The sequence below is a fragment of the Castanea sativa genome, chromosome 8 (assembly GCF_040712315.1).
Source record: "Castanea sativa cultivar Marrone di Chiusa Pesio chromosome 8, ASM4071231v1".
NCBI lineage: Eukaryota > Viridiplantae > Streptophyta > Magnoliopsida > Fagales > Fagaceae > Castanea > Castanea sativa.
The window spans coordinates 33,466,771-33,490,003 of record NC_134020.1 but is presented as its reverse complement, the minus strand read 5'-3'; positions in this window follow the sequence as shown (position 1 = coordinate 33,490,003).

Genomic DNA, 23,233 nt, shown 5'->3' with positions numbered 1-23,233 from the left:
TTTGATATTATCATTAATTTTTATCTGCTCTTTATTACTCTCTCTCTCTATTTCTTCATGGGCAACCTATCGTTTTCCACAATTTGACTATGATTCTATTGCATTAAATATGCATTATTAGTTTCTTTATGATATATTTAGTTTGATATCATCATTAATTTTTTTTATTTTAATGTTTCTAAATTGGCATTTATTTTGTATTTTATATTTTCTTTGATGCCTTGGGTGTGAGAATTAGTATTTTCTAAAGACCACAAAAATTTATCAACCTAAAGTAGAAATACAAGAAAAAAAAAATACACCAAAAATTGGAGAGAGAAAGAAAGAGAACTAACTTTTTGTGGGGGAAAATTATGCATAAAATGGAAGAGAGAATAACAAATTTATACTAAGATCATGATAATAAGAAGAAACAAAATATAGGAAGATAAAGGGAAAGATGGAGAGTAATATTAAGATAAAGGGTAGCAGGAAGATAAAAAGGTAAAGGGAATGACAAAAAGTCAGAGAAAGTGTAAACGATAAAAAAATGAACACAATTTGATGAAGATAATTTTATTTATTTGAATTTAAGTAAAATACTATATGTTTAATTTTTTTTTAAATAAAAAAGGAGAGAAAATATGAATAATTTAATGATATGGAGAATGTAGCTAAATTTAAATGTTGAATAAATTAAGATGAGAAGAAAAAAAAAAGATAAAACAATAAATATCAAATTATCTAAATCATGCTATGTGATAGAATAATATTATATTCTTATATACTATCTTTAATTCTTTATAATGCAATAGAATAACATTTAACAATCAAATAGAATTTAAAAAAAAAAAAAACTTAAAACATAAAACTAAATCACATCAACCTAAAGTAGAACACAAAAATTGTGTTAACCTAAGGCAAAGATGCAAATAAATAAAAAAATCCACCTAATAATTGAGAGAGAGAGAGATATGAATCTTATTCTAAGCATCTATATGCTTTTATCGCACCAAACTTTTTTCTAACTTATTGAGAAGGGTCTACCGCAAAAGTTGTTGCAAAAATTATATTTAGTTGAAAATGATATTCTTTCTTCTTCTTCTTTTCAAGTTCCTCCAGGTGAACCGTTTCATGCCTGATAGATTCAAAATAAAATCTATTCATTATTTTTCACTTCCGTGTTGAAAGTTCGTCTTCAAACCCATAACTAAAATGAATAAGAGTTACTAAAAGTATTGTAGTTTAACTAGTTAGCACATTCTTGTGTTTCCAATAAAAATATTCAAGAGTCAAATTAACTTCCTTAACATAAATATATATATGCGTATATATATATATATATATATTTGCTAAAAATATCTTTAAAAAAAAAACAAAAACAAATAAGGGTTATTTATTTTAAATTTTGGGTGTCATAAATATCTAACTAGGGAGCACGCAAATCCCAAAAACGCGTAATTTCTCCCCCAAAAATGACTTCTACTTGAAGAATACATTAGATATTTACTTAAACCAATAGGTCTTTGGGCGGACCCCACATTAGCCCCAAGGCGTTGGTCTCTAACCAAAAAAGTGAATGCTTAAGCTTAAGAAGCTTCTGGTCCAATGGGCCCGTAAAACTCACTAGGATAAGCGGTATTATTGAATCAAACTAAAACACTTAAATTTTGAAAAACAGGGTGTCAATTAAGGTTGCGTTGGGCATCGGTTTAAAATGCTAGTTTTTTTACTACTTAGCTTATTTTTACTATTATTTATAGGTCTTATTGCACTTTTTGATACCATTCATGGGTCTCACTATAATATTTCAACTACCTTTTAGTTTAATCTACAGTATTTTAAGCAAAAAGTTTTCAATTTCAGCTAAATAAATTATTCTCAAATGGACTCTAAATATTCCATCACAGAGTCCATTTTGGAACAGCTTATTTAGCTGAAACTAAAATATTTTTACTGAAAATACTGTAGATAAAGTTAAAAGGTAGCTGAAATAGTACAATAAGATCCATTAATAGTACCAAAAAGTATAATGGGACTCATATATAATAGAAAAATAAGATAAATAGTAGCAAAAATAAGCTAAATAGTAAAAAAAAACTGGCATTTTAAGCTAATATCAAACACAACCTAAATTTTCCATAAGCTAAATAGTAAAAAAAAACTGGCATTTTAAGCTAATATCAAACACAACCTAAATTTTCCATATTCAAGGCTTATTTGTCATGATGAAAAAGTGCACCGACTGGAATTTTTGTAGGCAAACAAGTATTTGATCAATTTTTGAGTAAATTTCACAAACCCACTATAAGGTTTGTGATAATACCAACTAGGTTCAAAACATTTTAAAACCCACCAGCTTGGTCCTCAAAAAACAACTTTGTCCTTAACGGACCAAACCCCGTTACTCCTCTCTCTCTCTCTCTCTCTCTCTCTCTCTCTTCTTTGTTTCTCAAAAAAAAAAAAAAAAACTCTCATCTCTAAGTTCTCTCTCTCAAAACTCTCGCTTACTCTCTAACCAAACCTTATCCATGACGAAACCCATGAGCTTGGTCATCAGCATCAACAACACCACCATGCAAGGGTCCTCCCAATTCCCACAACAAGTTTGACGTCATCAGTGCCGTCAACGGAGTTTCATCCCTCTCTCTCTCTCTTTCTCAAATCGAAATCCACGCAATGGTGGTGGCGGAGCTTCAATCTAGATCTCACCTTCAACAGACTCTCTCATCCTCTTTGCGGGGACGTCATGGATTGCGGCAAAAGGCCTTTGGATTTCAGATTTGGGTAGTGTTTCTTCAGGAGAGGATGAAGTTGATCTTGTGATATGGTGTGTTTTTTCTCTTAAGAGGTTGACAGTTGGAGTTGTGTTGATCTTCTGTGTTGTTTGGCTGGGATTTTTGCTGGTTTTTGGGGGGGTTTTGTTCATATTTTAAGGAGATTTCATTGGGAATTTACAAAAGGATTATTTGTCTTGTTTGGCTTGGATTTTTGTTGTTTTTTGGGTTTCTATTGGTATTGAAAGATATTTTTTGTGCCTTTTTTTTTGTAGCATTTTCAAGGGACCCTCAGTGAGATTTTGCTACTATTTTTTTATGTATTCAAAAAGGGTTGGGTATTTTCGAGTTGTTACTGTGTTGATTTTTCTGGTATTTTGGAATTATTTGTAAGGGGTATTCATGGAGGTTTTTCTAGGAGTGACCAGGGTTCAGTTAGATAGATAGAGAGGGATGAAGGGAGAGAAGAGAGAGGTCTAAGAGAGAGAGAGAGAGGGACGAGAGAGAAGAGAGAATCACTAACAGCGTTTGGTATGTTTAGGGACAAAATTGTCTTTTGAAGACCAAATTAATAGGTTTTAAAATGTTTTGGACCTAACTGGTATTATCACAAATCGCAGGGCAAGTTTATGAAATTTACCCATTTTTTGATTGGTGAACTTGAAGAGGATAAAAGTAAAAGAAGGATTTCTTTTCACAAAGCACGATGGAGTGATGTTGACATGAGGTTAGACGACGGATTGATATTACAAGGACACATATTGGACGGTGTCGACATTAGATATCCGACGGGTATTGATTAGGTGTCATAGACTCCTAATTCAAATCAACATACATCACGCGATATGTTTGATATGGCTTTGCTTTATCTCCACACAAGTGTGAACACAAGATGTTCTTGCGTTACACGTTTGATCGTAATAAAAGACTCCTATATGGAAAAGAATTCTAAGAGATATGCAAAATCCACGAGTCACTCTCCTAGAAGGAAAGAACTTCTTGACCAATGCGTGAATTTAGGCCCTACGCTACTATAAATACCCCTAAACCCTCACAAAACAAGGTACGCATAATTAACTTGACTCTAGCACTCTAGGGTTGTAAAAAAACTGTAACTTGACCTTCGGAGGGTTTTTGGCCGGCACCACATCGGTGCTCTCTTTTAGGTCCTCTATTTTCTTTTTACAGGTGTTGCTTCGGTTTGGGGAGTGCTTGCAGCTTACTGGTGATTTTTTCAGCATCATCAGTTGGCACCATCTGTGGGAAAGATTATTTAGCCTTTGCTCTATTCCTTAGACAAAAAGTTGCATGGTACTCACTCGATCGATGGCAACAACCAACAATGAAGGCGATGAACTGCATGCTATAGCTCTAGAGAGGCAAGTCCAAACACTTGCAGTGGCGGTTGAGCGCCTCACCAAGCAGAATCATGATTTAGAAGAGTAATTGCGACAAAGGAATGCATACCAAAGTGCACCTGAAGAAGACCAGGAAGGTGCTAGTCCAGAAGGAAGGAACGCGGAAGGGCCTGAGGGTAGCAACGCTCCGACTAGACCGGAGCTGCAGGAGACCAACCGACCATCCGTCTCAGACACCTTGCCGACTCACATAGCAGTTGAGATGCAGGAGGTGAGGGAACGTATGGATGTGATGATGAACGCCCTTAGAGGACGAGTCTCCAGCGACCTGGACAACCTAGTCCATAGAACAGATTCGCCTTTCACAGTGCTCGTGAATTCATGCCCCCTTCCTCCAAAGTTTCGCATGCCTCACGTGGAGAATTACGACGGATCCAAGGACCCATTGGATCACTTAGAATCTTTCAGAACCCTAATACATCTTCAGGGCGTACCAGACGAAATCATGTGTAGGGCTTTTCTCACCACTTTGAAAGGGCCTGCGAGGGACTGTATAGTAGGCTGACACCTAATTCCATCAGCACTTTTAAGGAATTAGACGCACAGTTCGTATCACACTTTATCAGGAGTCATCGGCATAAGAGGTCTACTGCGTGTCTGTTGAATACTAAGCAACGAGAAGACGAGACATTAAGATCATACATAGCCCGCTTTAACAAGGAAGCCCTCTCGATAGACGAGGCAGATGACAAGATACTTGTGGCAGCATTCATAAACGGGCTACGAAAGGGTAAGTTCTTGTTTTCTCTATACAAGAATGACCCAAAGACTATGTTCGATGTGTTTTACAGGGCGACGAAGTATATGAACGCAGAAAATGCCTTGCTAGCTCGAGAGGACAAGCCCAGAAAGAGGGAAAGACAAGAAGATACACAACTAGACAAAGGATGAAAAATGGCAAGGACCAGAAAACGACGGGAAGATCGACGACCCAAACCGCCTACGGGAAGATTTACGAACTTCACCCCCCTCACAGCTCCAATTGACCAAGTGTTAATGCAAATCAAAGATGAAGGAACCTTGACGTTTCTCGGCAAGCTGAAGGGAGATCCGAGCAAGAGGCCAAGAGATAGATACTGCCGTTTTCATGGCGATCATGGCCATGATACGATGGACTGTTATGACTTGAAGCAAAAAATTGAGGCCCTCATCAGGCAAGGAAGGTTGCAGAGGTTTGTGAGGAAGGAGAGAATGGATCAACTCCAGGAACAGAATCCCCGACGGGAAAACGAGCATCCCAAACCACCTGTAGGAGATATACGGATGATTGTAGGGGGAACTACTTCTACAGAGTTGTCCAAAAAGGCCAGAAAGACATACTTGCGAACGGTTCAAAGTGTCCAGTCGACAAGTCCCTCACTAAAAGCAACACGACGGGATAGCCCCAGCATTGGGTTTTCGGAAGAGGATGCGCGATACCTTCACCACCCACATGACGACACGCTCGTGGTCAGCATACGGGCAGGGGACTACAACATGCATCGAGTTTTGGTAGACAACGGAAGCTCAGCAGATATCCTCTATTACCCCACATTCCAGCAAATGGGGATTGCTAAAGAATGACTGGTCCCAACGAATGCACCTCTTGTTGGCTTCGGAGGAACAAGGGTCTATCCTTTAGGCGTCGTCACGTTGTCTGTGACGGTGGGAGATTACCCACAGTAAATAACCAAGGATGTTTCTTTTCTCGTGGTTGATTACTCTTCAGCGTATAACGCCATCCTTGGACGGCCCACTCTCAATGCATGGAAGGCTGTCACCTCTACCTACCATCTAATGATCAAATTTCCCACCGAATACGGAGTTGGAGAACTACGGGGAAATCAGGTGGCTGCACGGGAATGTTACGTCGCCATGATGGAAATGGATAACCACCTACAAGCAATGAACATTGAGGAATAGAGAACAAGCAGAACCGGTGGAAGAGTTGGAAGAAGTACAATTGGATGATTCTAGGCCCGACCGAACAACCAGAATCGGCACCCTCGCCGACCAAACAGTCCGACAAGCACTTGCATTATTCCTTAAAGAAAACCAAGATGTTTTTGCATGGAGTCATGAGGACATGCCAAGAATAGATCCAATATTCATAGTTCATAGGTTAAACGCGTCACCCTTTTTCTCTCTAGTGCGACAGAAAAAGTGAGTGTTCGCTCCCGAACGAGATCGAGCCATAGCAGAAGAAGTGCAGAAGCTACAAGAAGCAGACTTCATACGCGAGGTGTACTACCCTGATTGGTTGGCAAATGTAGTAATGGTCAAGAAGTCCAATGGGAAGTGGAGAATGTGTGTCAACTTCACGGATCTGAATAGAGCCTGCCCTAAGGACAGTTACCCACTCCCACGCATTGACACCCTGGTAGACTCCACCGCAAGACATGAACTTTTAAGCTTCATGGATGCCTTCTCCGGTTACAATCAAATCAAATTGGATAAGACTGATCAGGAAAAAACCTCCTTTGTAACAAGCCAGAGGCTTTTTTGCTACAAGGTAATGCCTTTTGGGCTTAAAAACGCGGGAGCCACGTATCAGAGATTGATGAACAAAATGTTCGCGCACCAAATTGGTAGGAACGTGCAGGTTTACGTGGATGACATGTTGGTAAAAAGCGTAAAGGTGTCTGATCATCTGAGGGACCTCCAGGAGACTTTCAATACTCTTCGGACATACAAAATGAAGCTGAATCTGCACAAATGCGCGTTCGGAGTAACCACAGGAAAATTCTTGGGATTTATGGTGTCCCAGAGGGGCATTGAAGTCAACCCAGAGAAAGTAAAGGCGATTATGGAACTGTCTCCTCCAAGGACGGTAAAGGAAGTACTAAACTTGACCGGGAAGATAGCAGCCTTAAACAGGTTCGTATCAAGAGTGACGGACAAATGCCTCCTATTCTTCTGAACATTGAAGAAATCTTTTGAATGGACAGACGAGTGCCAAAAGGCATTTGAAGAGTTAAAGGTATATCTCTCCGCTCCGCCGTTGCTTAGCCCATCTATGCCGGGGGAAGAATTGTTCCTGTACCTTGCCGTCTCATCAGTTGCGGTCAGTGCAGCACTCATCAGAAAAGAAGGAAAGGTACAAAAGCCCGTGTACTTTATAAGCCGGGCACTAAGAGGAGAAGAAGAGAGATACCCTCAGATGGAAAAACTCGCGTTTGCTCTTGTGACTACGGCTCGGAAGCTCAAGCTATATTTTCAAGCACACACCATAAACGTCCTGACAGATAAACCCTTACGGAGAGCAATGAGCAATCCTGAAACTGCTGGACAGATGGCTCTATGGGCGATCGAGCTAAGTGAATTCGATATCTAATATCAGCCACGGACGGCAGTGAAAGGACAGATATTGGTAGACTTCATTGCCGAATTCACTACCGCAAAAGAGCAGGGGGCAGAAGAGACGCCCATATGGAGAATTCATACAGACGGATCTTCCAATAGGCACGCTGGGGGTGTTAGAGTCGTACTCCACACCCCGGAAGGAGACAAGATTGAATGCATGATCCGTCTGGACTTCACCACTACTAACAACGAAGCGGAATACGAGGCCCTGGTTGCGGGACTGGAGCTTGCAATAGCGGCAGGAGCTAAGAAGGCGGTCGTCTACTTTGATTCTCAAATCGTGGCCAGTCAGGTTAATGGGAGTTATGATTGTAAGAATGAGAGGATGAAAAGATACCTTGGGGAAGTGAAGGGTCGAACGAATGACCTTCGATTCATGATGATTCAAATCCCAAGAGAGGAGAACCAAGAAGAAAACCGACTCGCAAAGGCAGTTTCGGCCGAACCCATGATCGTCCCTGAACAGGTATTGTCCTTCGTCCAGCTTTCATCGTTATTAGATGACATTAGCATGCAGGAGGTAAGCAATGAAGAAGGTTGGACGGCTCCAATTATGGCATATCTCAAGGAAGGCAAGTTGCCCGATAACAAAGAAGACGCAAGAAAGTTGAAGGTTAAAGCTGCCGGGTTCGTCTTGATTAAAAACGTCCTATACAAAAGAGGATTCTCCAGACCATATTTAAGATGCCTCGGCTGCGGAGAAGCAAACTACGTGATGAGGGAGGTCCATGAAGGAGTTTGTGGAAATCATTCTGGATCAAGGTCTCTAGTGCACAAGCTATTCCGAGCAGGATACTACTGGCCAACAATGCAAAAGGATGCCCACACATATGTTAGAGCTTGCGACAAATGTCAACGATTTGGAAATTTCATTAGGCAGCCAACGGAAGAACTTACCCCTATGACGGCTCCTTGGCCATTTGCACAATGGGGGTTAGACATCATGGGTCCATTCCCAACAGCGGTGAGACAGCTGAAGTTCTTGATGGTTGGTATTGACTACTTCACCAAATGGGTGGAAGCAGAGGCTCTGGCTACTATCTCGGAGAAAAACATCCGTAGTTTTTTGTGGAAAAGTATTATTTGCAGATAGGGAATTCTGAGGGTGCTCGTTTCAGACAATGGGAAACAATTCGACAACGATACATTCAGAGACTTTTGTTCTCAGCTTGGAATCAAAAATCACTACTCATCACCCGCCCACCCGCAAGCCAACAGACAAGTTGAAGTCACGAACCGGTCCTTGTTGAAGATTATCAAGACCCGGCTCGAGGGGGCAAAGGGCATATAGCCAAACGAATTTCCAAGTGTTTTATGGGCATACAAGACAACGACGAGAACACTGACAGGAGAGACACCGTTTCGATTGGCGTATGGTATAAAGGCCCTCATACCGGCAGAGGTAGGATTAACAAGCTACCATGTGGAAAGCTATGATGAGAGCAAGAATGACGAAGCTTTGCGTTTATAACTCGACCTTGTAGACGAAGTCAGGGCAGCAGCTGCACAAAGACTAGTGCGATACCAAGACATGATGGCAAAACATTACAACTCTAAGGTTAAGCACAGGGATTTTCAAGTGGGAGATCTGGTCTTACGAAAAGTACTCGGCGCTACAAAGGATGCCTCCCAAGGAAAACTGGGTCCTAACTGGGAAGGACTATACAGAATCATTTCATGGCATAGGAAGGAAACGTACTACTTGGAGATGTTAGACGGAAGAAAACTGAGTCATCCATGGAACACAGAGCACCTGAAGAAATACTACTAATAGTCGAAGAGCATAGACAACATCTACCTCCTAGTTTCCAGTTTATTTTATTTTATTTTTTTAAAGTCATAGTTTTTACTTATTAAAGCCAAAGTTTTTTATTTTCCATGAATGATATAGTCTACCAGTATGTCATAATGAGAAGAGTTTTTAAGAACGTATGAAATGTACTGTGTTCAAAATCTACTAAGTCCACATAGTGGACGGATTATCCAAAATGGATAAAAATCTACTATGCCCACAAAGTGGACGAATCCATACTAAGTCCACATAGTGGACGGATCATCCAAAATGGATAAAAATCTACTAAGTCCGCATAGTGGACAAACCTCTACTAAGTCCACATAGTGGACGGATTATCCAAAATGGATAAAAATCTACTATGCCCACAAAGTGGACGAATCCATACTAATTCCACATAGTGGATGGACCTCTACTAAGTCCACATAGTGGATGGATCATCCAAAATGGATAAAAATCTACTAAGTCCGCATAGTGGACAAACCTCTACTAAGTCCACATAGTGGACGGATTATCCAAAATGGATAAAAATCTACTATGCCCACAAATTGAACAAATCCATACTAAGTCCACATAGTGGACGGACCTCTACTAATTCCACATAGTGGACGGACCTCTACTAAGTCCACATAGTGGACAGATCATCCAAAATGGATAAAAATCTACTAAGTCCACATAGTGGACGAACCCCTACTAAGTCCACATAGTGGACGGATCATCCAAAATAGATAAAAATCTACTAAATCCGCATAATGGACGAACCCCTACTAAGTCCACATAGTGGACGGACCATCCAAAATGGATAAAAATAAATCGTCCACATAATGGACGGATCTCTACTAAGTCCACAAAAGTGGACGGATATCTACTAAGTCCACATTGTGGACGGATCATCCAAAGTGGATGAGAATTGTCCACACAGTGGACGGATCATCCTACAAGGATTATTGTATTATTCCACATAGTGTACGGTCCATAAAATGGACGGAACAACCTCTAAGGGGAGAAACATACAAGTCAAATTGTGAGACGGACTGACATCATAAATGAAAGATGTCTTCCTCGCATACAATTCACAATTGGACGGACCCCTGCGACATGATTAGACTATTATTTGAAGCAATAAATTAAAAATACACGACGGATAAAAAGCAAGCGGATAAGCTAGTTAAATCTCATAAGAGGAAAATGTTCACAATTAAAATACGACGGTTCAACAAAATAAATTACAACGGTTAAATTTTTTACCGTGATATTAAAAAAAAAAAAAAAAAAACTGCTACTGATGTTTGGGGGAAGTACTTTCAATTTTTTGGTTGTCGACGGGTTGATCTGGAGGGAGAGTTTGGCCTTCTTCAGCAGGAGCAGTGACGGCAAACACATCGTCTGTACTCTCTGAATGGACGGATTGAGCTAATGTTTGCCCTTGAGCGTCGATGGAGTCATGGGACACGTCCAGATCGGGATACAAAGCCTTGACCTGACGGAGGGCGTCGTCGAATCTGTCAGCAAAGGAGCTCCTAAGCTTTGCCAAAAGAAGGTCGGAGTCGCGATACTCCTGGATCGCCACTTCTTTTGCATCACGGAGTTGAGTCTTGGCGTTCGTCAGCTCCTTTTCCTTGTCTTGTAGGATTTGAGTTAACTGCTCAGTATGCTTCTCCAGCTCACCTCTAACCTGCTCCGAGCATTTGAGCTTTCTCTCCATGTTGATCTTCCAGGTCTTTAGATCGTGGAGCTCGTCCTCCATTGCCTTATTCTTCTTCCTAAGACGATCTATAGTTATCTCATGATTAAGACAACGGCCCATCAGCCCTTTCATCGTTAGCATGGCCTAAAAGCAAAATACAACACTATGTAAACAACAGATGATAAAGGACGGTTTCAAGCCTGAGTACGGGTTAAAAAGTACCTGTGTAATCATGAAGAGGCCCATCTCTCCCATCGCCTCCGTAGCGTGGTTGCCAAGGTCCTCATAATCATTAGCCGTCATGATGGACGAGAGTTTTTCCAGGGCATATCCAAAGTCTTCTCGAAGAAGAACGGGTGGTTTCTCACCAGTATGAACTACACCCTTCATCAAACCTTTACCCTTTCCATGCTTGACGGTCTTCTTGGTCTCGGCCTCTAGCACTACGACGGGCTCTGAGGTGGTCTTTTGCTTCTTCGGCAGACGGTCCATCTTCTCCGGTTGATTCCGTTTTGACAGAACGGATGGAACCGTCCCCTTAGCTTGACCGACCTCTTGTTTCTTCTTCGCTGCTGGTTGCTTGATGAAGGCTCTTCTCTTGGCAGCGTCCATTTTTGCAAATCAAAGACGGATATGCAGTGTTAGAAAAGCATGAGTAAAAAAGACGGAAGTGTTTATAACGGGCTTACGCTTGCGAACTCTACTGTCGTAAGGACGGGCGGCAGAAGTGGGTTCGGGGCCGTCACAATACCACTAGAGTGTGTCAAGGGTGACTAGTTGTGCCCACGTCCTCTCTTCAAGCTTCGTCTTGTTGAAAATCCTCTCCAGGAAGCTCCACTCCTCTAAAGTAACTTGTGGACGGTCCCGAGCTACAAAAAGACGGTTAGACTAACTTAGAAACAAAATCAAATGTTTTAGTAGATGGGAGCTAAAAGCAATTACATACCCAACGGAGGCATTATGCCCCATGTGGTGTCGACGGGCATATATGTGTCATCCCCTGGACGACATATCCATTTGTCCCCTTCCAAGAAAAAATACCTACTCTTCCAGTCCCTATTGGAGTCGGGTGTATCACAGACAAGCCTCAACAACGGGCCCCTAGCTACAAAATTGTACATTCCTTTTGACTTTACGATCTCCGTTGGATGGTAACAGTGGAAAAATTCTTCAACCATCAACCTTTGTGCACCGTTGGACATGGCCCCGTACAAGACCTCCACGCCTATGAAAACCCTCCAGGCGTTTGGGGAGATTTGTGTGACAGATAGGCCAAGCTATTGAAGCAATCTATGGTGGAGAGAACTTAGAGGGAATCTGAGCCCTGCCTTCAGTGCTTGCTTATAGATCCCAACACCGTCGACCCCCCTGTAGTAACATTTCTCAGATTTATGGGGGAGACGGAGACGGACGTTGTCAGGAATTTGATACTTGGCCCTAAATGTTTTGAAATGGGATTCTGTGATTGTGGACCTAAAATCATTGACTGTCCATAGGGGTAGCATGACGAACTCCCTAAGACCGTTCTGACCGATCACCGATTGAACTGGTGGATCGACACCGTCTAAGTTATCGCTTGAAGACTCGGAACTATCCGACTCCAAGCCTTCGTCATCTAGGGAAGAAGAGGTATAGGACGGATTCCTTTCTTTACTTGAAGTGTCAGGATCTCTTTGACTTGACGGGAATCCCTCATCGTAGCCCGCTCCGTCGTGCGGACAAACGATTGGTTACTTGACGCACTAGACATGACCTACATATATGACGGTAAAACCTAAGACACTGACTGATTTACAGAAAGTGCAAAAATAATAATAATAACAATAATAAAGAGGATTTAGAGCACATACCGGATTGAGGCCGAACGGTTCTATATGACGGATGAAGTAGCAGGACAGTACGAACGCGCGATATAAATGACGGAGGCGCTCTGATTGCAAATTTTTTATGAGAAAGTCTGAATGAAGGAAGAAAAGGCAGGCTTTTATAGAACGAAGGGCACAGAATATGAAGGGATGCCTCACTTCGAAGGAACAGCTAATCAACGAAGGCCACGTGTCCTTCGTCATAAATAAATCCCACGTGTCTTTCATCATCAATAAGCTTAGCCCGTCAAGTTTCAATAGATGGTCATAATGAAGACTGTCACTCCATGAGTCCGTCCAGTCTGAAGCAACGGATTTAAGGAGTGAGGGGGCAACTGAAGAGGATAAAAGTAAAAGACGGATTTCTTTTCACAAAGCACGACGGAGTGATGTTGACATGAGGTTAGACGACAGATTGATATTACAAGGACACATATTGGACGGTGTCGACATTAGATATCCGACGGGTATTGATTAGGTGTCATAGACTCCTAATTCAAATCAACATACATCACGCGATATGTTTGATATGGCTTTGCTTTATCTCCACACAAGCGTGAACACAAGATGTTCTTGCGTTACACGTTTGATCGTAATAAAAGACTCCTATATGGAAAAGAATTCTAAGAGATACGCAAAATCCATGAGTCACTCTCCTAGAAGGAAAGAACTTCTTGACCAAGGTGTGAATTTAGGCCCTACGCTACTATAAATACCCCAAAACCCTCACAAAGCAAGGTACGCATAATTAACTCGACTCTGGCACTCTAAGGTTGTAAAAAAACTCTAACTTGACCTTCGGAGGGTTTTTGGCCGGCACCACACGGGTGCTCTCTTTTAGGTCCTCTATTTTCTTTTTGCAGGTGTTGCTTCGTTTTGGGGAGTGCTTGCAGCTTACTGGTGATTTTTTCGGCATCATCAGAATTCATATTTGATTTTGAGCTATACAGTCCGGTTTAAGCAAACTCTGCATTTTGACATTTTTTGTCATCGTAGTCAATTTATGAAAGTTAACAGATGACTGGCTGATGCACAAGACTTGGCAACTACTATATAAAAATTGGACATAAACACTCGTAGATTTTGATGTGTATTCTTCTTTTCTAGTCCATTATAGTCCGTGTCTTATCAGGAGTCAGGCAAGAGGTTTTGGCTCTTTCTTATTCATGTATTTTGGGAGTGATCCACCATGCATGAGTGTCATTATTAGATTTTGTTATTGGATGACTGTGATTTATGGATGTTTTTGTGATAAGAAGATTTTACATAGAATAATATGATCGCGTGATTGAAAATGATTGTAATATTGTCCCAGCATGTGGGAGCTACAAAGCACAGGCAGTTCTCTCTGATCCAGATCCACCCCTAGGAATTCTTTTTTCTATTGACAGTTTGGGTCTTTTTGTGGCCGTGACATGCGTCGTGTGTTGACTGTTGATGGGTTAATGGTTAGACCAAGGTTCTTTGGTAGTCTTTCTGTTCTCACACCAATGGATTGTCTGTTGTCCTCTACCATTGCATTTTTTACTAGGCAAAAGATAATACAATGAGTGATGCGGTGACGGAAATAAGAAATTATTAAGAAAAATAGTCTTCTCATGTATGAATTATTTAAGCATGATTTAAGTTATAAATGAGACAAAATATGTTAGACTATGAAGCATATACAAATACCTGTGAAGATATATGTTTAGGCTACTATAAGCAAGGCAATCAAGTAAATTTGATGGTATAAGCACAAATATATTTTTCTATGTCCAAGTTATATATATATTAGGTTCAAATTATACCTAGTATAACTCTAAGTAATATTACACCACTCAATAGCTAATTATTAAATTCATATTTACAAAATTTAACCGTTGGATTATATGTTCTTAACATGCATACCAATATTCATGCTAATTAGTTGTTATTTACTATTCGACCCATAGACTCATATTTTAACCATTATTTTAAACTACAAAAACTTGAATTTAAACAATTGATTGATGACATGACTATTGATATTTAATCATCTTGGAATTTTGCAAGCACGGAGAATGCACAAAGATAATGTTATCCAACAATGGATTTGTTAAAATTCGCATTCAATTAAAAAAATATTAAGTGGTGTAACATTGTTTAAAATTATACTAAGTGTAACTTGAACCCAACTCTCTCTCTCTCTCTCTCTCTCTCTCTCTCTCTCTCTCTATATATATATATATATATATATATATATATTGTAAGTGCACAATTGCACCTGGACCCAAAGACAATTATGGGCTCAGGCCCAATGAGCCTTAAACAATGAAATTTGTAGAGTGTGAGCTTGAAATCTAGATTAGAGGTACTGAGAACTTGATAACAGACTATGGTGTGCAAACACTTGTAAATAATGAATGATAATTGCAGATGGACCTACTCGGACGTAAGCCGATGACTACTTCTGTATTATTTCTCTTTCTTTCTTAAAGATTACAATTCTTTTTTCACCCCCCCTTGGTTACAGACTCCCCCCCCCCCTAAATACTTCTTCCCCTGATGCTTTATCCACGTGTTGCTCAAATCCCTTCTCCTCTAGATATTTCTTCTCTTAGTGCCTTTGAATAGTAACCAGAAGTTTCAGTTCTACTGTTCAGGAGTCACTTCCCCATTAATGCGACCAGGGAGGTGGGTGCAGAGTCTTTAATGTGGAGGTGGCAGCCTTTGCTCATGATATTTTTCTGACACCGGTGTATCTAAAAGGTTCAGGGTTTCCCCCTCTTAACCAACAGTCTTTCCGAAATTCTGCCTTGACCTTCGTAGTGAATCTCCGACTTCTCTTGGGTCTGTCCGAGGAGAAACTCACCCTCGGATGTGTCCTCGAACCCTCGGCGTATGGGCCGATTCGTAGTACTAACAAATTCTTAGCTCAAGAACAGATCGGCCCTCCTTGCTAGAGCGCAAAGGCCCAAATGCCTGCTTGGGTCCTTTTACTCCCCACAATAGCACCTCAAAACTCTATTTTTCAACATCCGAGGAGAAAAATAGGGTTTTGACCCAATGAGAACCTACCCCATACATTTTGTAAATAACTGCGCGTGTGGAGATCGTTTCGTGTTCCAGAGGATGCCATTTGGCGGTTTTAATTTCAAAAACGTGCGCATTTATTACCGTAAGTCACACCTTGTCCCCCACGTTCAATGGTGAGATGAGCATCTAACGGCCCTTGTTACCCCCTGAAAATTTGGGCGGGACAAATGCAATTTCAAGGCCGCTTCCCGCACGTTGTGACGCTTTGGGAACCTGCGCCTTCATTTATTTCTTCAGAGGCTAATTCCATCAAAACATCAGTAATCACCTTTTCTCTGTAGAAATCCGTGGAAACTCGCACAACTTCAAACTTGTAAGTTCCTATTCTTTTTCTTTAACCCATTCTCCTTGGATCTCGTCCTCGGCTCCTATTTTAACCATTCTTTCCCTTAAAACTTAGTCTTTCGTTCCTTTCTGATGGGTAGATTTAAGTGTTTAGTTGACACCGCCGCTGGGATGGAAGGTTTTAGAGCCAAATACCGTATTCCCAATGACGTAGGTTTAAGATACTGTCCGGCAGAAGCCGTGGCTGGGTCTAGGAAAACGGGAGAGGTTATCATCCCCATGATTGCCTTCATAGAAGGTGGGATGACCCTCCCTATGAGAAGCGTGACCAGGGAATACCTCCGCAACCACCGGTTGTGTCCTGACCAGTGTGCTCCCAACGTCTTTAGAGTCTTAGGAAGTGTCGATGCTCTAAACGAGTAGATGGGTCTGAACCTTACCTGGCATGACGTCGCCTTTATGTACGAATGCCATAAACTTACTGGGGTAGGCTATTACATCAAATCCCGCTCTAGCGTGGTTAGGTTGATTTCTTGTCTACCTAAGTCCAATAAAGGCATGAAGGACGACTACCTCATCGCCTCAGGCAACTGGCAAGATGGCCCCCACTGCCGAGTCGAGTGGGGAGATCTAGGTGTGACTCCTTAGGATCTAACTTCCCGCCCCATAGCTCCATCTGAACATTTTAAAATGTCCTTGTTTGTTTGACCATTTTAACTTTAGTGTATTACATTTCCTACAAATTTGACCATGTTTGTCTGTTTCGGTGTTTTTCTTTGCAGATAAACAATTTGTCCGCCCGCGCCTGAGCCATTGCAACGTTGCAGATTTGAACCGAGTGCTACGCTCAGAGGTGTTCATGAGTGAAGACTTGCAACTGAGAGCGGCTCATTTGATATTAAGGTACGACCCCATTTTTCTCGGACTTCCAAGAGATTGAGAACGCCATCGTTGCGGGTGACCGGAGGCGAAGAAGGATTCACGTGGCCAGACCACACTTCCTAGCCGACCACGACATTCTTAACGACCCATGCACTATATTGTACACACAGCCCATTGCGGCAATCCCCCTCGCCACACACTCTCAGGCAACAGTTGTCCCAGAGGAGCAAGTGTCTTCGTCGAACACGTTAGATGAGGAGATAAACAAGTTTCAATTTGAGGACGTCCAAAGGCCTCGTGGAAGCCCAATTGTCGTCCTTTCCGACGAGGAAGAGGAAGCCGCCGAGACCTCTGGGATAGCCAATCTAGTGATAGCACGTCCAGACGACAGCTCTATTGAGGAGGAAATGGACGTGCTTAAGGACCTCTTGACCGCGAGAGGGGAGAAAGTTGCCAAAAAGGGGGTGAGGGGATCCCAAGCTCCCCCAGCCTTGCCACCACCCCCTCCTCCAGCCGAAGATCCGAAGAAGAAAAGGAAGGTGGAGGCCGAGGGGGCTGGTGGCAAGAAGCAAAAGAAGTTAAAACGAGCGACCGCCGGCCGGCGACGGGCGGACAAGGGCAAGGGCGCGCCGCGTTCGGTTGAAAGCGGGAGATCGGAGACATGGCCGAGGTGCGCCGAGCACCGGCTATGTGGTCACCCGAACTGAGACTGGATGGAGCTCCAATTCCCCTCCAGTCGAACATCAGGTTGTTCCAACAAGGCCATGCCCTCCACCTGGCCGAGGCGTTGGAGCGTCCTCTTCTGCTGCCCAAGGACATGGAAGCCTTGGAGAAGATGAGCCAGCCTCAGCTATTCCTTTCATTGAAAAGGGATTTAGCTCTGGTAAGTTCCACCTCACACTTATACTCTAGATTCATTCGTAAACACTTTACCACATTTAACCCCCTGACATTTTTTTTTTTTTTTGCAGGCCATCCAAGAAGTTTTCGCGGCCGAAAAGTTCATGGAGGATTCTCGGAAGCGAGCTAGAATGGAGCAAGAGCTATGGCAAGAGACAGAAAGGTCCCTAGGCCAGGCCCTAGTAGAAAATGGGAAGATCACATCGCAGCTGGCCGATCTAAAAAGAGAGAAAGATGGTGCCAAGGCCAGCTTAAAGACGATGGAGAAACAAGTGGAGGGACAACGTAAGCTTCTTCACCAAAAGGACGACGAGCTCTCCCAAGCCCAACGGGCACGCTCTGACTTGGAGAAGGAGCTTACACGGATGGAGGAGGAGGCTCGCACCCACAAGCGCTCACTGGAGGCCGCTAAGCAGGCCAGCTATCAGGAGGGAGTAACTGCAACGCAGGAACTGTTGACAGAAGCTTTCGCGGCCTTGTGCCGAGAGTACTGTCAACAGGTCTGGGGAGAGGCCTTAAACGCAGCAGGGGTTCCTGAAGCATCCGAGCTGAGGAAGCCCGAGAACGTTTGGCTTCCCCTAGACATACAGGAGATAGAAGACCCTCATGTTGTTGCCTCTCCTGTCCTTCCTCCCGTGGTGCCAGAACTCGTTCCTAATCCTACAGAACCTGAAGGTTCCCATAAAGAGAAGGACGGGTGTGAAGCTGCAGAGAAGGAGCAAAGCCAGAATATGGAGCCTATCCTTCCTCCAACAGATAAAGGGAAAAAAGTCTTGTCTACCTTTGAGTTGGAGTTGAGGAGCACCGAGGCTGGCAGCACTTCCCTTCAAGACCCCCTCCCAAAGCTTAGGGCCTAGCATAGGACTTTTTCTGTACTTGCAGTTTCTTTACCTAATGATGTATTTTGCTTATAACTAATGAAGAAAAATTTTTATTCAACTTTCATTCAAGTTGTATTTACTTTACTTTATCTTATTTATGCTTGTCATGAAAGTTCTTACTAGCACGTAGCTAAAGAAAGAATGTAATAAATAAGTCTAACTCCACTCAGTTAAACAGTTATAACTTTTAAACACCCATATGCATACTTGCTTTGCAAAGTATATCATTCAAGAATCTGGCTAAAACTAACTTAGCTTGGATGGTATGCAGTGCCTTACTTAGAAAGCCCACATGATAGTTAAACTTTGTAATCCAAAATATCAATTTTAGTAGAGTGTAAGGTTCGAAGATCATACCTTACAGAATCTTTGTTTCAATATTTGATTTGCTTACCTTAAGATCCAATTTAACAGATGGTAAGGCATTTGAATTCCACAAAGTATGTGATAAGAATAAGAACAATGTCTAAATAATAAGATATCAAGGTTCTGTTTAACAAATGATAAGATATCAATTTCCACAAGGTTTGTGGTCCGAGGACTATACTTAACCAAGTTTCTGTTTGACACTTAAGAATAGTAACTTCAAATGTTAATTTCCCCAAAGTAGGAGGTCCGAGGACTCGGCATAACTAAGGTTATGTTTAACAAATGATAAGATATCAATTTCCACAAGGTTTGTGGTCTGAGGACCATACTTAACCAAGTTTCTGTTTGACACTTAAGAATAGTAACTGTAAGCCCCAGAGGTATTTATAACTTTGAACTGTTAACTAACAAAAGCACATTTTATTAATAATAATACCTTCGAAGGTTATTTACATTCCATGGGCGTGGTACAATTCTTTCATCTAGGTCAGCTAGCCGTTACGACCCTATGCCTGCTACTGAAACAATGTGATAGGGGCCTTCCCAGTTTGGTCCTAGCTTACCCCAAGCTGGGTTCTTAGAAGTGCCCACAACTTTTCTTAGTACAAGATCCCCAGGTGCGAATGGCCTTAGCTTCACGTGGGCATCATATCCCTGTTTAAGCTTCTGTTGATAATAAGCCATTTGGACTATAGCTACCTCGCGCCGTTCCTTAACTAAATCCAGGCCTTTCTCCAGGAGGCCATCGTTATTCTCCGGGCTAAAAGAACTCGTCTTTAGGGTGGGAAAACCAGATTCCCGAGGTATCACTGCCTCGGCTTCATAAGTCATTGAGAATGGCGTTTCTCCGTGGACCTGTACGGTGTAGTTCGATACGTCCACAGAACATGTGGGAGTTCTTCTACCCATCTGCCTTTCGCATCGTCCAACCTTTTCTTGAGCCCACTGACTATGACTTTGTTAACGGCCTCGGCTTGCCTATTTCCCTGAGGATAAGCTGGGGTGGAGTATCTATTTATGATGCCCATATCACCACAATATTTCCTAAAAGCCTTACTATCGAATTGAACGCCATTGTTCGAGATAAGTGTGTGTGGTATACCAAATCTAGTGACGATATTTTTCCAGACAAACTTCTTGGAATCAACGTCTCTAATATTTGCTAAGGGCTCGGCCTCAACCCATTTAGTGAAATAGTTTGTCCCCACGAGAAGCCATCTTTTATTTCCTGCAGCCCTCGAAAATGGCCCCACTATGTCCAATCCCCATTGTGCGAAAGGCCAAAGACTGGAGAGAGAGTTGAGAACCCCTCTAGGTTGATGAATATTAGGGGCGAACCTCTGGCATTGATCACATTTTCAGGCATAGTCTTGAGCCTCCCTCTGCATATTGGGCCACCAATAACCCTGAGTCAGAGTTCTGTGGGCTAAGGATCTTCCCCCTGTGTGACTCCCACAAATCCCTTCATGCAGTTCTTCTAGAAGTGCTTCCGTTGATTCAGGGTGCACACATAACAAGTATGATCCTGAGAAGGATCGTTTATACAGTTTCTGGTCCTCGGACAACCAGAAACGTGGCGCCTTTCAACGTATCTTATCTGCTTCAGACTTGTCTTTAGGAAGGATGTCGTTCTTAAGAAAAGATATGACCGGGTCAATCCAACTAGGTCCAGACCTTATTAGATGAATGCGAGCTGCGTTGACAGCGGTAAGAGTTGGCTCTAGCAAATCCTCTACGAGGATAATCCTGGGCAAACCCTGAGCCGAAGACGTTGTCAATGTGGCCAAGGAGTCTGCATAGGTGTTTCCACTCCTAAAAATGTGAGCTAAGACGAAGGAGTCAAATTCAGCTTGCTGACGCTTGACCTAGGCCAAATATTCTTGCATTCTTGGGTCCCTAGCCTCCATGGTCCCCGTGACCTGGCCAACCACTAACTGAGAGTCCGAGAACGCATGGACTTACTTTCCACCCATCCTATGTACCATGTTCATACCCACCAAGACTGCTTCGTACTCGGCCTCATTATTAGTAGCCGAGAACGACAACCTCAGAGATTTTTCGAAGACAATTCCCTCAAGGGATATCAGGACAAGTCCGACACCAGACCCTCTCTGATTAGCTGCCCCATCCACATACACTTTCCAAGTTGGAGGTGCTGCGGCTGTGATCACACCAACTGATTTTTCATCCATGTGTGCTTCTTTCAGAGTTTCTTCTAGCAATGGTTCGGTAAACTCTGCCACCAAGTCAACAAGGACCTGGCCCTTCACCGAGGTGTGAGGCCTGTATTTAACGTCAAAGACTCCCAAAATGGTTCCCCACTTTGCCACCCTGTCAGAGTAATCGGAGCTACGTAACACCGCCTTGAGAGGCAATTGGGTCAAAACCACCACAGTATGAGACTGGAAATAATGAGGAAGCTTCCGCATGGCATGAACTATGGCCAGAAGTGATTTCTCCAAGAGTAGATAGCGCACCTCGGCCTCATTTAAAGACTTACTAACGTAGTAGACCGGTCTTTGCACCCCGCTTTCATCCTTTATGAGGACCAGACTGACCGCGTGGACGGCCACTGCTAGATAAGCAAACAAGACCTCGTCCGCCTCGGGGCGAGACAAAATGGGTGGCCGAGAAAGATATTGCTTAAGCTGTTGGAAGGCTAACACGCAGTCCTTGGTCCATTGAAACCCTTTCCATTTATTCAACAATTGGAAGAAAGAATGGCACCGGTCAGCTGACCGAGAGATAAACATGCTCAGTGGGGCAATCATTCCGGTCAATTTCTGGATTTCTTTTGGGTTCCAAGGCGGCTGCAAATCCTGAATAGCCTTGACCTGCACTGGGTTCACCTCTATGCCTCTATGAGTAATCATATATCCCAAGAACTTTCCAGATCCCACGCCAAAAGAGCACTTTGAGGCATTAAGGTGCAACTTGTACTTTCTTAACACCTGGAAGGTGTCAGCCAAATCTTTAACGTGTGAAGGTATTGTTTTACTCTTCACCACCATATCATCCACATATACCTCAATGGTCTTTCCTAGTTGCTGTTCGAACATTCTGGTCATCATTCTTTGGTAGGTAGCCCCAGCATTCTTCAACCCAAATGGCATGACCTTATAGTGGTAGTTCCCCGTTGGAGTAATGAAACGATCTTCTCTTGATCCTCCAATGCCAATGGAATTCGATGGTAACCCTAGAAGGGATCCAAAAAAACTCATACGAGGATGTCCGACGGTGGCGTCCACAAGCCGATCAATACGCGGCATTGGGAACGAATCCTTGGGGCCAGGCTTTATTCAAATCTGTGAAGTCCACACATACTCTCCACGTTCCATTCTTCTTTTTGACCACAACCGTATGCGCCAACCATTCAGGGTAGAAAACTTCTTTAATAGCCCCAGCCCTCTTGAGTTTGAGCAACTCCTCCTTGACAGCCTCGGAATGTTCCTTGGAAGAACGCCGATGTGGCTGCCTTCTCGGAACAATGGCAGGGTTGACATTTAAATGATGACAAATGAAGCTCGGATCTACGCCTGGAGCCTCATAAGGGTCCCACGCAAAAACATCAATATTGCTTTTCAGAAATTCCAACAACTCCATCTTCTCCTGGTGTGGCAAACGTATGCCGACTTGGAAGAATCTCTCTGGGTCATCCGCTATCAAAAACTTCTCTAACTCCTTACAAAGAGCCTCCTCTCCTGTCACCGCTCCAAGTGCATCCGGAGCTATTAATTGCTATGAGTCTTTGATGAGCAAAGCGGATGACTTGGCTTCTGTCTGATGAAGCACTGCGGCCGGTATGCATTACCTGGCCACCGATTGGCTGCCGAGGATCTCTTCAACATATTCTCCAGAGGGGAACTTAACCTTAACATGCAAGGTAGAGGAGACGGCTCCCAGAGCGTGCAGCCATGGCCTGGCGAGGATGGCTGTATATGGGGAGTACGCGTCAACCACAATGAAATCCACCTCAACCATTTCTAAGCCGGATTGAAC